The sequence below is a fragment of the Mauremys reevesii genome, linkage group 10 (assembly GCF_016161935.1).
Source record: "Mauremys reevesii isolate NIE-2019 linkage group 10, ASM1616193v1, whole genome shotgun sequence".
NCBI classification, from domain to species: Eukaryota; Metazoa; Chordata; order Testudines; family Geoemydidae; genus Mauremys; species Mauremys reevesii.
This window is the reverse complement of record NC_052632.1, coordinates 61,367,119-61,383,495: the sequence shown is the minus strand read 5'-3', so window position 1 is coordinate 61,383,495 and position 16,377 is coordinate 61,367,119. Positions and strand designations below refer to the sequence as shown.

General features: G+C 45.6%; 1 long non-coding RNA gene across 1 annotated transcript; it reads left to right on the top strand.

Annotated features, from left to right (window-relative positions):
* The first annotated feature begins 8,993 nt into the window (after window positions 1-8,993).
* LOC120372828 lies at window positions 8,994-15,772 on the top strand. Its single transcript, XR_005585210.1, has 3 exons — window positions 8,994-9,046; window positions 12,888-12,938; window positions 15,714-15,772. It is a non-coding gene; the product is annotated as an uncharacterized LOC120372828 (long non-coding RNA).
* Window positions 15,773-16,377: the final 605 nt, after the last annotated feature.

Sequence of the window (16,377 nt, the reverse complement as noted above, 5' to 3'; positions counted from 1 at the left end):
CCCTTGGGAAGAATAGACAATTCCAGCCTGGATGGAGCTAGTTAGGTAGCTTCTTCCCAACTGATAGCCCAGCCATTGTCATCTTAACTGTTTTGAAGCTGTTGACCCCAGGTGTCTTATCTTTGCTATTCTTTAGTTTCCTGTAGGGTTCACTCTGAAAGCCTGCTTTGATTTCACTGTATGCATTCAGGAAGGATAATATCACATAGATAAACTGAAATGCATATGATATTTATAAAAAATAATACATCTATTTCCCAGTTCTCCACAGACTGTATTCACTTTTCTTGTATATTATGCAAGAACAAAGGGTGGACAATATGCATTCTCCCTAAACCTCACTGCATTTCCTTCTGACATGGAGACTCCTCAGCAGGGTCAAAGGAAGTCAGCAAAATTGTGCCAGAGAGGCACTCAAGCTCCCTCTTCTGTGCTGAGCAGGAGAGATCCCTGCCAGAAGGACTCTTTCATAGAGGGATCTCTGTGGGTATGACCTCACCTTTAACATGAAGGCAGTCTTCCTGGGATGAAATTAAGTGGTTAATGTGAGGAAAGTGCACTGTGCGCTGAACTTCCAAAGAACCTCTAACATTGCAGCTGCCATTTTCTAGATCCCAAAGATTTGCATGTGTTGTTGAAGAAGGCATTCAATGAGCTATTATTATTTATATTGTGATTGGGCCTAAGAGCTCCAGTCATGGACCAGGACCCTGCACCAAGCACTGTAAAAATCACAGAACAAACAGATGGTCCCTGCCCCCCAAAAGCTTACAGCCTAAAATTCTGCACATTGTGTGGTCCGTCTATCACTATTGTAGCTCATCTCCAGCAACTGAAACAGTCTCATTAAACCAGTGATGGAGGATGAGGAGGTGTCAGAGAGCACTGATCCCCCAGAACAGCTCTCCTTCTGCTTTAGAGAAGGAGTGGGAACTGCCCTCGCCACCATTCCCCCTTACTTTAGCTCCTGCTTTCTATCATATTTGACAACCCACAGAACCGACCTGGCAGTTTTGACAGGACACTCAGTACAGAAGGATTATACAGTCTTAACATATTTACTTCTGCTTTGAAAAACAAAATTTAATATTACAATATGGAATTTCACCAAGTTTTCCACCGAGCTGTACCACTAATGAAATGGAAAATGTATCTGAATTAATTTCTATTATTTAGATGCAGATGTCAGAGTTTGGGAGCCAGACCAATTCTACAGTTGAGGACCTCTTTGATTTCTTATTGACTGGGAAATAACTGACAAATTTGTCAACGTTCCATGCCTGTCTCCTCCTGCTCTCCCCCACCCCATCCTTTTTGATAAAAAGGTACATATTTGTTTCTCAGCACCCATTTAGATTTATTCATGTATGTTGGGTTTCTGTGGGTTGCATCGGAGAAAGACAGAATACATGTCCCTCTGCAGGTGTTGTAATACACAATAGAGCAGTGGTTTTCACACTGTGGGTCACGACCCAGTACTGGGTTGCGGAATGTAATGCAGGGCCACCCAGAGGATTCAGGGGGCCTGGGGCAAAGCAATTTTGGGGGCCCCTTCCATTAAAAAAAAGTTGCAAAACTACAGAATATTATATTCTCGTGGGGGCCCCTGCAGGGCCTGGGGCAAATTGCCCCATTTGCCCCCCTCCCCCCTCTGGGCAGCCCTGATGTAATGCACTGGGTTGAGGCGGCTCTGGTTAGCACCGCCAACCAGGCCGTTAAAAGTCCTGTCAGCGGTGCTGCCCGGCTAAGGCAGACTAGTCATTACTTGTTCCCACACCACGCTGCGCCCCGGAAGTGGCCAGCAGCAGGTCCAGCTCCTAGGCGTGGGGGCCACGAGGCTCCACGTGCTGCCCCTGCCCTGAGCACCAGCTGCACAGTCCCATTGGCTGGTGGGATCTGGGGGCCAGTCTCTGTTGGCGAGAGCCACGCAGAGCTCCTTGCGTGCCTTTGCCTAGGAGCTGGACATGCTGCTGACCGCTTCTGGGGCGCAGCATGGTCATGGTGCCAGGACAGGCAGGAAGCCTGCCTCAGCACCCCTGCTGCACCACTTACCGAGAGCCATCCGAGGTAAGCCCGTGCCCCAACCCCGTGCCCAGTCCTGAGCCCCCCCCCAGCCCAGAGCTCCTTCCTGCACCCCAACCCCCTCATCCCCAGCCCCAACCCACAGCCCTCATCCCTGCACCCCAGCCCTGATCCCCTCCCACACCCCCAAACTCCTCATCCCCAGCTTCATTGGGTCACGGGCATCAACAATTTTCTTCAACTGGGTCACCAGAAAAAAAAGTTTGAAAACCACTGCAATAGAAAATATATATGTCCAATAAGACGACACTTATCAGAATAGCCAATGAATCAGCACCTCTGGGAATACAGTATTTTGAAGTTAGTTGACAGAATGATAAGAACATCTGGATACCACTAGGAACAAAGCAGATACTGGAAACTGCTGCATCTAACATGTCATATGGTTAAAGTATTTCTTAGACCAGAGCGCAACAGAACAAAATTCCTTCCCAAAAAGTGTGTAAAAGAAACCCTATGAATGCACATTTCTAACCAATCTGGTCCAAATCCACCCCGATGTCACACTCCAACACATCAGCAGTAAATCTGACTCTGTTATTTTGATCCTGGATACTATGGAAAAGAACTACCTTTGTAAACGGAATGCCAATTAAAAAGGGGTATTTAAAAACACTAGTGAGACTAATATTTAAAACCAATTTTTGTTACCTTGGTCCATCCTTAGAACCCCTCCGGTCTGGTTTTGATGCTTCTTGAAAATAACTGTCCTGTGCCACAAATCAACAACAAACAAAAACAACGGAAAGTCAATTATTGTAGCTTTGTGGGCATTTACATCCCTGGGGGAAAACTGCTCCATGCTGCACAAGAAATGATTACCCTTAATATTTGTTGTAAAATATTCCCCCCCTTATGAGAGGCAGCAGCATCTAAAGGACAAGGCATCATCTGGAACTATGGGGAGCTGGGATCTATTTCCAGCTCAGCCACTGACCTTTAGCAAATCACTTCACAATTCTTTGCCTATGTTTCCCCTCCTCCCCTTTGTCTCTGTAAGCTCTCTGGGGCAGTGATTGTCTCTTACTATTCATTTTTACAGTGCCTACTAGTACAATGGGGAGCTGATCTCAGCTGGAGCCTGTAGACACTATAGTAACACAAATAATAATGATTATATGAATGGGTTGGTCATTAATCTTTAGTTTGTTCAGCTGTGTGAGCCTTACCAGAATGAACCCATGGGACTTCCACCTTTGAAAAACTTCACAGCAGCCCCACGGCTTTCAGAGTGTGAATGCACAGTTCAGTATTATGCCTGTAAGAGACATGTCAGAGCAGACACTGCTTATCATTACCTGACATGCAATACCTAAGGAGGTTGCTGTCCCAAGAGGCGCTATTATATTAACTAGAAAGCTAGCCATTATTTTGCTGATGCAGCCGAGCAGATTGAGGAATACTACATACTGGCAGTTCTTTCTTTTTTTCTTTCTTGCACAGTGATTGGGAGGAACAATCTCCTTTTGGAAATCAGACACAGCCTTCACCTCTCAAGGGAGGACCTGCAAGAGAAGACAGTAGGTTTCACATCACTGTTCAAGATAGCCGTGCCATCTTGATCTTAGCTAGCTGTCATGGGGTTTAATGAGATGCTCTAAAGGAGGAAGATTTTTCTCATGAGATTCCTGGCCACCCCTAATAGCAGGAGCATGTTTTTGTTTCCAGACTGAAAACACATCAGTGCACTGCCAAGAAATCGGAACTTAAAAGAGGCAACTCTGCCATAAGCACCCACCTTACTAACCCCCCTGAGATATGATCTTTACTTAAATCCCGCCTTTGCCAGGCAACCAATCATTGCAGGTCCCTTGGGTGTCCACTTAAGACAGGCTTAAATTCAAATGAACTCTGAGTCCTTACAGAGAAGGATGCAGGGGGGTCAGTTTTTCTACTGTAGCTTTGCTTATGCTGGCACCCACTAACATAAAACAAGGATTTGGACAACTAGATATTTTTGAAAAGCAAGTAACCATGAATAGTGCCTACCTATATATGCATTTTTCTCATAAGACAAAGAAATTGAACTGAAGACTAGCAGCTGGAATTTGTGTGTGCGCGCATGAGTTCTCAACACATACGCTTCCCTACCTCCCCACCCCCGCAACCCTTAGAGAATATATGGTTGAGATTTTCAAAGTCATCTAAGATAGTGGCTCTCAACCTTCCAGATTTCTGTACCCCTGTCAGGAGTCGGATTTGTCTTGTGTACCCCAAGTTTCACCTCACTTCAAAACTACTTGCTTACAAAATCAGACAAAAATACAAATGTGTCCCAGCACGCTATTACTGAAAAGTTGCTGACCTTCTCATTTTTACCATATAATTATAAAATAAATCAATTGGAATATAAATAGTGTACTTGCATTTCAGGGTGTAGTATATAGAGCAGAATAAACAAGTCATTGTCTGTATTAAATTTTAGTTTGTACTGACTGTGCTAGTATTTTTATGTAGCTTGTAAAACTAGCTAGATGAGTTGATGTACCCCCTGGAAGACCTCTACGTATCCCTGGGTTGAGAACCACTGATCTAAGAGATTTAGACACCTAATTCCTGTTAATTTTGGGAAGTCTTGGATGCTTTTGCTCTTCTCCCTTTCACTGTTATAGAGATAAAGACTGAAGAAAGATACAAGCTAAACTTTTACATCAACTAGGTCACAAGAGACAAAATGAAAAAGGGTTTGGGCAGCAGAAATTGGCTACAATGCTGAATCCACAACCTAATTACCTAAATAAACTGATTCCTCTAGAGAGTGTAATATACAGTAGCTTCTTTCCCACCTCACACACTCTAACTTCCACATTCTTACAGCTTTTTGGCACGTAAGGTGTCAACTTACACCGCTGAGGCAATTCCATCCCTGGTGTAACTCTGCTAGCTTCAGTGGAATCACACAATGAAGACTCTGCCTTCCTTAAGCCTTTTCCACCTAGGGTGACTAGATCACAACAGTAAAATATCGGGATACATCAGGGTGCCGTCAGCCCAGTCCACACTCACTCCTCCTAGGCTCCACCCCCACTCTGTCCCAGGTCCCGCCCCCTTCCCGCTCGGCCCTCCTGCCACCAAACCCTTCCTCGTCCCCCAGCCCGCCATTGGCTTCCTGTGTCCTTCCTCAGTCCCCCCACCCATCGCTTGCCTCCTCCCCCCCCGCCCCGCCCACTGCTGGCTCACCTCCTCACACCCTGCCCGTAACTGGCCTGCCACTCGCCTATTCACCCCCCCCACCACCCGCCTCTATGGCACCGACTTCCCCTCTGCCCGGTGGGTGCTCACCCGCCCCTCCGCCTCTTCCCACCCCCCATACCACCCTCACCCTGCCCCCATTCCACCCCTTTCCCCCAAGTCCCTGCCCCTGCCCTGCCTCTTCTCTGCCTTCTCCCCTGAGTGTGCCACATCCCTGATCCTCCCCCTCCCTCCAGGAAAGTCCTACGCGCCTCCAAACAGCAGCACGCTGTGGGGGGAGAAGGAGGCAAGGAGCGGAGAGCTTGGCTGTCGGTGGGTGAAGAGCACCTGCTAATTTTTCCCTGTGGGTGGTCCAGCCCTGGATCACCCATGGCGTCAGCGCCTCACTCCTGCTCACCTCCTTACCTGAATATCGGGACAAATGGAGTACATCATACATCAATCGGGATGTGGGACAAAGGGTTAAATATCGGGACAGTCCTGATTTTATCGGGATATCTGATCACCCTATTTCCACCCTCTCTTGGATGTATAACTTTCACAATCTTACACATTACGTCTAAAATGTACTGGCTGTCTCTATGGAGTTTATGGATAGATAAAGCTTACCTTATCAAAACTAAGGAGGTTAAATATAGGTACACATAGCCACTTGGGAGGCTAGTCATGTTATTTGAAAAGATAATTTTGAGTTGGGCTTATTAAAGACAAATAGACAAATCCTCAGCAGGTGTAAATTGGAACAGCTCCATCAACTTCAATTGAATTATCACAATTTAAACCAACTGAGAATCCAATCCATAAAGTTTAATGAGTTTGTGGAAACTATAAATTAAGTCTTTTGAATTATCTAGCCAAATAAGTGAACTCATTTTCTACATTCTGTTATTTATTTCCCATAGTTTGGTCTATTTAAGGTACTAAATTTTGCCACAGTTTACAGTTTCTCTAAACCTGCTACCAGTAGAGCATAATAAGGGTGAATTATTAAATTGCATAATCTGAAAGTGTATTGAAAGTATAGCTCCCCACCCTCTTTCCCACCAGGCTGCATTTTACTGATCTTTCTTTGATGAACCATAATTTGATCACTTTAAAGAACTCTAAGTAATAGCTGTACTTCTTTTATCTTATTCTTTATCTTTTATTATAGTTATGATGTGTCAGAATTCAGCATGGTTATTAAAGCAATGATATTCACTAATTTATCTATTAAAATGTTACCTGTTACACACTTTTCCATAATCAGGAAGCTACATGTTGAACAATGGTGGCTGTCTTTCCAATGTGCTCTTGAACATATTTTCTACTTGTTTATCCCTTTTTGATATTGTGATCTTTGCTTTAAAATACAAAAGCCTATACACACACCAATAACTGTATCCATTCTAGATGTCATATGTTTGAAAGAATAACTGCAGGGCTCAGAACGGCATTGGCAGGAAGATGGATGGCAGGTCCTACTATAATAGAGCTTTTCAACCCTTAGTTTCCACAGTTCTGTATTGGATATTGTGCCCTAGATGACAGAGCACTGGAGAGGGAGTCAGGAGACTTGGGTTCTCTTTCTGGCTCTGCCTCTGACCTGCTGGGTAACCTTGGCCAAGTCACTTCACTTCTGTTTCCCCTCTCATACTTTGCCTGATTAGATTGGAAGCTCTTGCAGGGTGGGACTTTCTCTTAGAGAGAGAGAGAGAGAGAGAGAGTGTGTACACAGCACCTAGCACAAGAGAGCAGACCATCACTGGGGCCTCTGGGTGCTACTGTAATATGAACTAATAAGCGGTAGACAGAAAAGTGCTTTCCATACAGTAACAGTTTAAAAAATGCCCCTTGTTATTTCTCCTCTTTTTCATTTCATTAATTTCATTCTACCCTAAAGTTTGTTTATTTCAGGTCAGATCATGTCTGGCCCTAATGCATGTGCACATGGAGAGGGGAATGACAGGAAAGAGAATTGCTATTTGCATTGTTGGAAGCCACTCAGATGCCCATGGTGATGGGCATGGTATGAGAACCTGAATAAAACAGAAAAATTGTACAAGAAACATTACCCTGGTCCTGGTCACCCTTGCATAAAGGGCAGAGGAATCTCTGTTCTAACAGAGAGTTCCCCTTGGGATATGTATGTGTTACATACACAACCCCATACTGCTCCCTTCACAGTCCCCAGCATTTTGATGGCATGCTAGCGATGGGACTGGAGGTAGGAGCACACTGGGGGCAGGAATAGCTGGATCTGATCTTGACCCAGCAGTGAAATGAAGACAGACATACGGAGGGAATTTAAGCAGCAGGCTGCAACTTTTGTTAAACTTAAACACAGGGGAGGTTCTCTATCCACCCATTACCCATACGCTCCTATACCAAGCATTTCAGTGACTCCAGTGCAGGGATAACAAAGCTCCTACCAGTAGGGTCTTATTATCCTACTTCTCCCTCCAGGATTCGGCTCACTCTGAGTCCTACCCTCCCCGCCTCCCCCAATGAGGGAGACAGAAGATGCAGAAGGGTGGGAGACTTCAGCCTGTTAGGGCCACAAGGTCTGACCCTATCCCATGAACCCAAGGCCCCTCTCCAAAATCCCAGGTCTTTTACTTCTGCGAATCGTTCATCTATCCTTTTAACTGCACTGGAAATGAGCTGCAAGTTGTGATGAACTCAGACAAGTACCTCGGTTAGGTACTAAGCACATTTCTACTTAACCTGCTGTAGCTTTGAAGATGCTGTGAGGATGGCAAAAAACTCCCTGGTCCTCTGGCAACTGGCCCTGTGGGAGAAAAATTCCTTCATGACATCCAAATGTGCAATCAGCTAGACCAGCGCATCTGTCAGGCTAGGTTCTTAGTTCAGAGTGGGGAGTGTTGGGCTGCTGGAATGGAGTCCAAAGAGGTTCCACATGGCCCCTGCTTCAGGTTAAATCCTGGGAGGTGGGAAATACTGGTCAACTATCACCCCTCTCCCCCAGCTGGCCAATGGGTGCCAGAGACTCTCAGGTGGGGAGGAGCTACCTGGTGTCCCTCAGCTAATGTCTCCCTCCTTCACTGTTGGGGCTCTCTCCTTTCACCGCTGCGCCATCAAGTTCCCTCACCTGTTGAGGCAGGTGTGTGGCATTTCTCTGCATTCTGGCAATTCTGAGATGGAGATCACCCCACTGGAAGGCAAACAGACTTGCAGTAACTTACGCCATGGGCTGGAGAAGCACAAAGGTCATCTTTTGAAAGATACAGCACAGGATCTCTCTCTCTCTCTCTCTCTGTACAAAATAAATACAAATCACAGCCCAGGAACAACAAACAAGACAAGACTCAATTCCTCCTTTTTTTAAACTTTCACATAATCTTATCCTGCCAAGATGCTTTTATTCAATGTAAACAGACAGCAATAAATGATGCACCTCTGCACACACAAGGAATGGGGGCTAGGGCACATGACTTATGAGGAAGACTTATGACTTATGCACCCTGGCAATTCAAGTATAATATTACCACTTAGGCAGCAAGACAAATCCAAAATCCATATTGCTGAACAGGTGACCCAAGGTCAAAGACTCCATGAATCATGATCCCTTTTCTTCTTCTCTTCTTTTCCATTTACTTCTCACTTCTTTCTATTCCTCTCACTTTATTGCTAGCATGAATCATTTGATCTTCCTAACTTCTGCTGTAGACAATAACCATTGATTTTATTATATTATTCTGTGTTTTCCATCAATCTAGACTCTGCTTTGAATGCTACTGATCTGGATTTTGGAAGTGGACAACAGAACAAGGTAGACTAAGAGAATCATAGAATCATAAAATATTAGGGTTGGAAGAGACCTCAGGAGGTCATCTAGTCCAATCCCCTGCTCAAGGCAGGACCAATACCAACTAAATCACCAAGTCAAGGCTTTGTCAAGCCGGGCCTTAGAAACCTCTAAGGAACAAGATTCTACCACCTCCCTAGGTAACCCATTCCAGTGCTTCACCGCCCTCCTAGTGAAATAGTGTTTCCTAATATCCAACCTAGACCATCCCCACTGCAACTTGGGACCATTGCTTCTTGTCCTGTCATCTGCTACCAGTGAGAACAGCCTAGCTCCATCCTTTTTGGAACCCCCCTTCAGGTAGTTAAAGGCTGCTATCAAATCCCCCCTCACTCTTCTCTTCTGCAGACTAAATAACCCCCTTTCCCTCAGCCTCTCCTCATAAGTCATGTGCCCCAGCCCCCTAATAATTTTCATTGTCCTTCGCTGGACTCTCTCCAATTTGTCCACATCCCTTCTGTAGAAGGGAGACCAACACTGGACACAATACTCCAGGTGAGGCCTCGCCAGTGCTGAATAGAGGGGAATAATCACTTCCCTCGATCTACTGGCAATGCTCCTACTAATACAGCCCAATATGCCATTGGCCTTCTTGGCAACAAGGGCACACCATATCCAGCTTCTCATCCCCTGTAATCCCCAGGTCCTTTTCTGCAGAACTGCTGCTTAGCCAGTCGGTCCCCAGCCTGTAGCCGTGCATGGAATTCTTCCGTCCTAAGTGCAGGACTCTGCACTTGTCCTTGTTGAATCTCATCAGATTTCTTTTGGCCCAATCCTCCAATTTGTCTAGGTCACTCTTGACCCTATCCCACCCCCCAGCTTAGTGTCACCTATGAACTTGCTGAGGGTGCAATTCATTCCATCATCCAGATCATTAATAAAGATGTTGAACAAAACCGGCCCCAGGAACAACCTTTGGGGCACTCCGCTCGATACTGGCTGCCAACTAGACACTGAGCCGTTGATCACTACCCATTGAGCCCGACAATCTAGCCAGCTTTCTATCCACCTTATAGTCCATTTATCCAATCCATACTTCTTTAACTTGCTGGCATGAATACTGTGGGAGACCGTATCAAAAGCTTTGCTAAATACAAGATATATCACATCCACCACTTTCTCCATATCCACAGAGCCAGTTATCACATCATAGAAGGCAATCATGTTGGTTAGGCATGACTTGCCCTTGGTGAATCCCTGTTGACTGTTCCTGATCACCTTCTCCTCCTCCAAGTGCTTCAAAATGGATTCCTTGAGGACCTACTCCATGAGAGTTTAGTCTTAAAACCAAAACCAAAAATACCCCACAGATCGAGAGCCCAGAGGATATACAGTGTAGGTTGTGACATTGCACCCCACAATGCTTTATGGAAATATGCTTATGAATGTAAATATGTCATGACTGGAATATGTTTTATGCTACATATGCCATATAACATATCTCTGCAAAGGTTATGATCTACTGAATACATTCCTCCAATTTGTATGCATGCATCATTTTTGTATTTGAAGTTATGAATATTGGCTATCTACTTGTTTAATTTTAAATAGCCTCAGTGAAGCAGTTGGTCAGCATCCTGAGAAAAGACTATTCTTAGTAAGTGTCCAATCAAGAATCACTTAAGCCAACAATGAACTTGGAGATGCCAAGTTACATCTGAGCTTTCCCAGGAATGTGGCTTGGTTGGTAAGGAACTCAGGCATGTATGGACATATGACTTGCCCATGTGAATCCAAAAGGTGGATTCTACACAGGGGGAGTAAGGGGTGTCCACCCACAAGAGAAAGTCTATTTAAACCCCTGGGAGACCCCTCCATTTTGTCTTCAGCTGGCTCAAGAGATAGCCCCTCCACCCCAAAGGATACCTGAAAGAAACTGGGACAAAGGACAATAACTACAGGGGGGGTTGAGTGATTGCTGGACCCAGACTAGAAGGAGACTAGTCTACAAAAGGAAGCTTACTGGAACACCTCTGAGGGTGAGGTTCTATCTGTATTCAGTTTTCTTACTGTATTAGGCATAGACTTGCATGTTTTATTTTATTTTGCTTGGTAATTCACTTTGTTCTGTCTGTTACTACTTGGAACCACTTAAATCCTACTTTTTGTATTTAATAAAATCACTTTTTACTTATTAATTAACCCAGAGTATGTTTTAATACCTGGGGGAGAGGGGCAAACAGCTGTGTATATCTATCAGTGTTATAGAGGGCTAACAATTTGAGTTTACCCTGTATAAGCTTTATACAGGGTAAACCAGATTTATTTGGGGTTTGGACCTGAGTGTTAAAGACAGGAACACTTCTTAAGCTGCTTTCAGTTAAGCTTGCAGTTTGTGGGATGTGGTTCAGACCTGGGTCTGTGTTTATGGCCAGCAAGCGTGTCTGGCACAACCAGGCAGGGTGCTGGAGTCCCAAGCTGGCAAGGAAAGCAGGGGCAGAAGTAGTCTTGGCACATCAGTTGGCAGCCCCAAGGGGGTTTCTGTGACCCAACCTGTCACAAGGTATAGAGGCAATCAAAGACTATCCCATTTAAAAGTATAGACAGAGACTAGCAAATGGCCTTTATTTTACGAATCAATAAAAATAGCTTAGAGGGGAGAAAATCAATGGCAACTTTATTCTACCTGGCAGCATTATGAAGTCAAAGCTCAATCATTTTGCAAATGGTGTCAAATCTGCATGATCTAAAGACAATTTCCTATGCAAAGTTGAGTTTATCTGCTATGAAACATGACAATACAAGGACCTATGTGCATTGTAGAAAGGTATTTTTATTGGTCGGGTTTTTTTTAAAAGAATTAATCATGTAGTACATTTTTTAAAATATTGACATTGACCTTGTTTGTTTTTATGGCTTCATGGGAGAAGTATTTAGGTCAGCGGTCCCCAACCTTTTTGGCACCAGGGACCGGTTTCGTACAAAAAAAATTTCTGCAGACCTGTGGGATGGTTTTGGGACGATTCAAGCGCATTACATTTATTTTTGTACTTTTATTTCTATTATTATTGTAATATATAATGAAATAATTATACAACTGACCATAATACAGAATTAGTGGGAGCCCTGCCCCCTATCTGACCCCCACCCACTTCCTGCCCCCCTGACTGCCCGCCCCCCTCAGAATCCCCGACCCATCCTGCTCCTTGTCCCCTCACCATCCCCCAGAAACCCCCACCACCCTGGGACCCCACCCCTGCTCCCTGTCCCCTGACTGCCCCAACCCCTATCACCCCCTCAATGAGTCCTGACAGACCCCCCCTGGAACACCCACAATCCAACCCCCATTCCCTGCCCCTTGACTGCCCCCAACCTCTGCCCCCTCTCTGTGCCCTGACTGTCCCCAGGACTCTTACCCCCGGCTCCCTCCTCACCCGGAGCCTCAGCGCCTCGCCCGACAGCTGCAGCGTGTCCCCGGCGGGTCTGAGCTCCGTCCCGCTCAGAGCTGCGTGGTGAGGGGGCGGGGCTGGGAGCTCCACGCCGAGCGGAGGGAGCTGAGCTCAGCCCAGAGCTCGCAGCCCCGCCCCCTCACCACACAGCTCTGAGGGGGCGGGGCTCAGGGGCCCCGCCGGAGACACGCCGCTTGATGTGCTGAGGTAGGTTTGCAGCCCGGTTCCTAACAGGCCGCGGACCGGTACCGGTCCGTGGCCTGGGGGTTGGGGACCCCTGATTTAGATTACTAAGTGTTTGAATTGTTACCTTCCTGCTGCTGCATTTTGGTAATGCATTTTGCGGCAGGTAAAGCCTGCCTGAAGCTGGGTATTACATGTCATATTCCTCATTTTGTTAAACCCTTTCTTCACAGCAAAGAAACTGTGCTTCTTGCTCAGAGTTATGGTGGGAGAAGGTTAAAGAGGTAAGTTTCAGCTGCCCAAACTTGATGGTCTGTTTTTTATGGTGCAATTTTTCTAAAAGGCTGGATTTACAGGCTCCATTGATGCTGGTGCTATTAGAATTCATTTCTGGTACAACAGTTTTAATGTCTTTTTAGATTCTCCCCAATTTGTGCTGTTGTCTTTTCTTCCTAGTATTCATGGAAATTCCCCAGCAAACCACTATAATATCTCCCACACTGCAAGCCCAACGACTCTTTGTTTGTACATTAAATACCAGTCTTTTTTTTTTAACAAAATCAACATATTAAGCAATAGAATTTTTAGTGCACTTGGCCTTTTGGTAGTTGGAATAGTATAATCACACTGTTTGTTTCTTTAACTGCTTTCTAGGACAGGTACCCGCACTAAGAACATGCCAACACTGCCCTCAGATCAGCCCAGAGGGTGTAAATAGCAGTGTGCTTCAAAGAGCTGCGCTGTAGCTCTCCCATGTGGATACTGCAGGCACGAACTAAAAGGTTCTAGTTCACAATGATATAATCCTCTTTGCAGATTACGTTAATGCGAATTAGGAACCTTTTAGTTCATGCCTGCAGCATCTACACGGGGAAGTTACAGTGCAGCACTTTGGCGGGCACTCCTATTCACACCCCATAGCCCAAACTATGAGGCAGTGTAGATAAGCCCAAAGCTTCTTCAATGAAATATTCCTGCTTGGCTGATATTCAGGCCTTATTTCCATAAAGTATTGAATATGGATATCTGCGCTGAAGTTCCCACCTGTCCACATATCTTAGAATATTACTGGGACTATTGCTCATCCTAATCACAACTGCACATTTATTTCATCTAGCCACTGAAAATGGAACTGTTAGTCATTTATGTCATGTGCATCATTCTATTTATTGTCTTAAGTCCTGGATTGTTCAATTATCAAAAAATGAAGGGGAGGAAAGATAAAGACCCCAAAGGCAACATTCACATAGACTTCACTTTCACCCCTTATGTCAGAGGAGTCCGTGGCCCCGTCCCTGGACCCTCCCCCACTATTCCTCCTCCCCCACAGCCTCAGTTCACTGCGCCACCAGCGCAATGCTCTGGGCAGAGGTTCAGGGTAGGGGACGGGGGGTGGCTGGGTTAGGGGCCCCAGGAGAACCATCAAGGAACATGGGGGTTTGGATGGGCCAGGAGTCCGGGAGGGGACATCAGGGGGCCAGAAGCAGGGGGTGGGGACCAGCCCATCCCTCCCTCCCCTAACCGGCCCTCCATACAATTTCCAAAACCCAATGCAGACCTCAGGCCAAAAAGTTTGCCCGCCCCTACCTTAGGTGCTGAAGCAAAGTTAACAATGCAGAGGGTAGAATCCTATCTTCAAATCCACATGTGTATTTCCAAACACTGACTTACAGGCCATACTGCCCCATGGCCTCAGTTTGCATTGTGGAGCTTCAGTTCATGTCACCGAGAGGTCTACACATATCCAGGAGCATATGAATTAAAAACAGCATGTGACCTAAATGAGATCTCTTCTGGAAAAAACAATGTAGGCCCCGATACCGCAAGCAATTATGTAAGTGAGTAACTTTATACATGACAGTGGAGTCCAGTTGAATGAGGTGTGTAGGACACAATGGAATAACTCATGTACAGTAACTCATGCATAAGAGGATGCAGGACTAATATCTTACTGAGGATCTCTGCAATTGCCTCATTCACCAAAATGAACTTCACTCTCCAGCTAAGGATGCAAAACACGTCTGGTGTTGAAACTTCCCAATATTTGCATGCATAATACATCACTTATTCCAAGAATGCCCTCTAAAGCTGGCTTAATTGATGTAGATTTAAGGATGTACATACGTCTGACGAAGTGGGTATTCACCCACGAAAGCTCATGCTCCAATACATCTGTTAGTCTTAAAGGTGCCACAGGACTCTCTGTTGCTTTTTACAGATGCAGACTAAGACGGCTACCCCTCTGATACTAGATTTAAGGATTGTGAAGTATTTCTGATGCTAGGGGGGATAACTCTTTTCTCCGCACCTTCCTCAGACAGATAGCTGTGTTTGGCCCCTATATCTGCTAATGTTACGGTCCCAGCCTATCTCTTGGATAAAGATTCACAAATGAAATCAGTAAACACTATGCCTCTGTAGAAAATAACCTCCCTTTTCTGCCTTTAGTCTCTTAGTAATAAAGGTTGTTTTTCTAGATTTCTATTACAGATTATCCAGTTCCTTCTTATCTAACAACAAAATCCCCAGCAAAAATAACTAGTGTGTCCTTTTACTGTCAAAACAAACCATTTGTATAACATTAAACTCACACAAAATGAATTACATAGAAACGTCCTTCTCCCAGGTTGTTGACAAGGGCTCCTTCTCCCCGCTTTCCGAGTGCATGTCTAAGCACTGCATTTGTCAGACCGCAGCAAGAGAGACCAGGCTTTCGCACTGCTCCCCTAGTTGTTCAATATAACTGTGTACTTGTTTCCCCCTTTATCTCATGCACAGCTGCACATGGAAGGACTCTTTGACACTACAGACAATTAGAATAGACAGCTGATAGGGTCCAGTCAGTGCTGTTGGAACTATGTGCTACCTCACAATTTCATTTACAGAGGGTGAGCTGCATTTCAAACGATGGTAGTTCCAAGATACTCACTGCCATGTGGAAAGCACTTTGAGATCTACCTGTAAAAACAATATTTAGGGGCTAACTACTACTATGTCACTATAAGTAAATGGCATGATGTACACAACCATGGTCTAGTCTAACTTTTTTTTATTTTCAGATGAAAATGCAGGCAACCACATCCCCAGTCTAAATGACGGACATGTTACACCATTTACAGCTCACTTCCTACCTTGGTCCATGCCAGCCTGAGCTTGTTAGCCCACAGTTTATGCTCCAAGGTCCATCTTTCCTGTCTTGCCTGTTGGGAATTGGGGGCAGGGCTGCCCAGAGGTGGGGCAAGTGGGGCAATTTGCCCCGGGCCCCGCTGGGGCCCCCATGAGAGTTTTTGGGGCCCCTTGAGCGGGGTCCTTCACTTGCTCTGGGGGCCCCAGAAAACACTCGTGGGGCCCGGGCCCCTGGAGCTTCTTCCGCTCTGGGTCTTCGGCGGCAGGAGGTTCTTCCGCTCCGGGACCCGCTGCCAAAGTGCCCTGAAGACCTGCGGCAGGGGGTCCTTCTGCCCCGGGACCCGCCGCCAAAGACCCCAGGCTCCCTGAATTCTCTGGGCAGCCCTGTTTGGGGGGATGGGTGAGGCTGAGCACAATTTAAAAGGGATTCTGGTGGGATGCATTGACAGGGTTTATTAAATCTTTGTAATATTTATGTTGCGGTCAAATTAGTGTAATCTGAAGGTATTTGCTGGACTCTTTTACTTTCTCTGGTTTCCATTCATTGTGATTATTTATTTGTATTGTGGTTGCTGCTCAAAGCCTCAGCCATGGTAC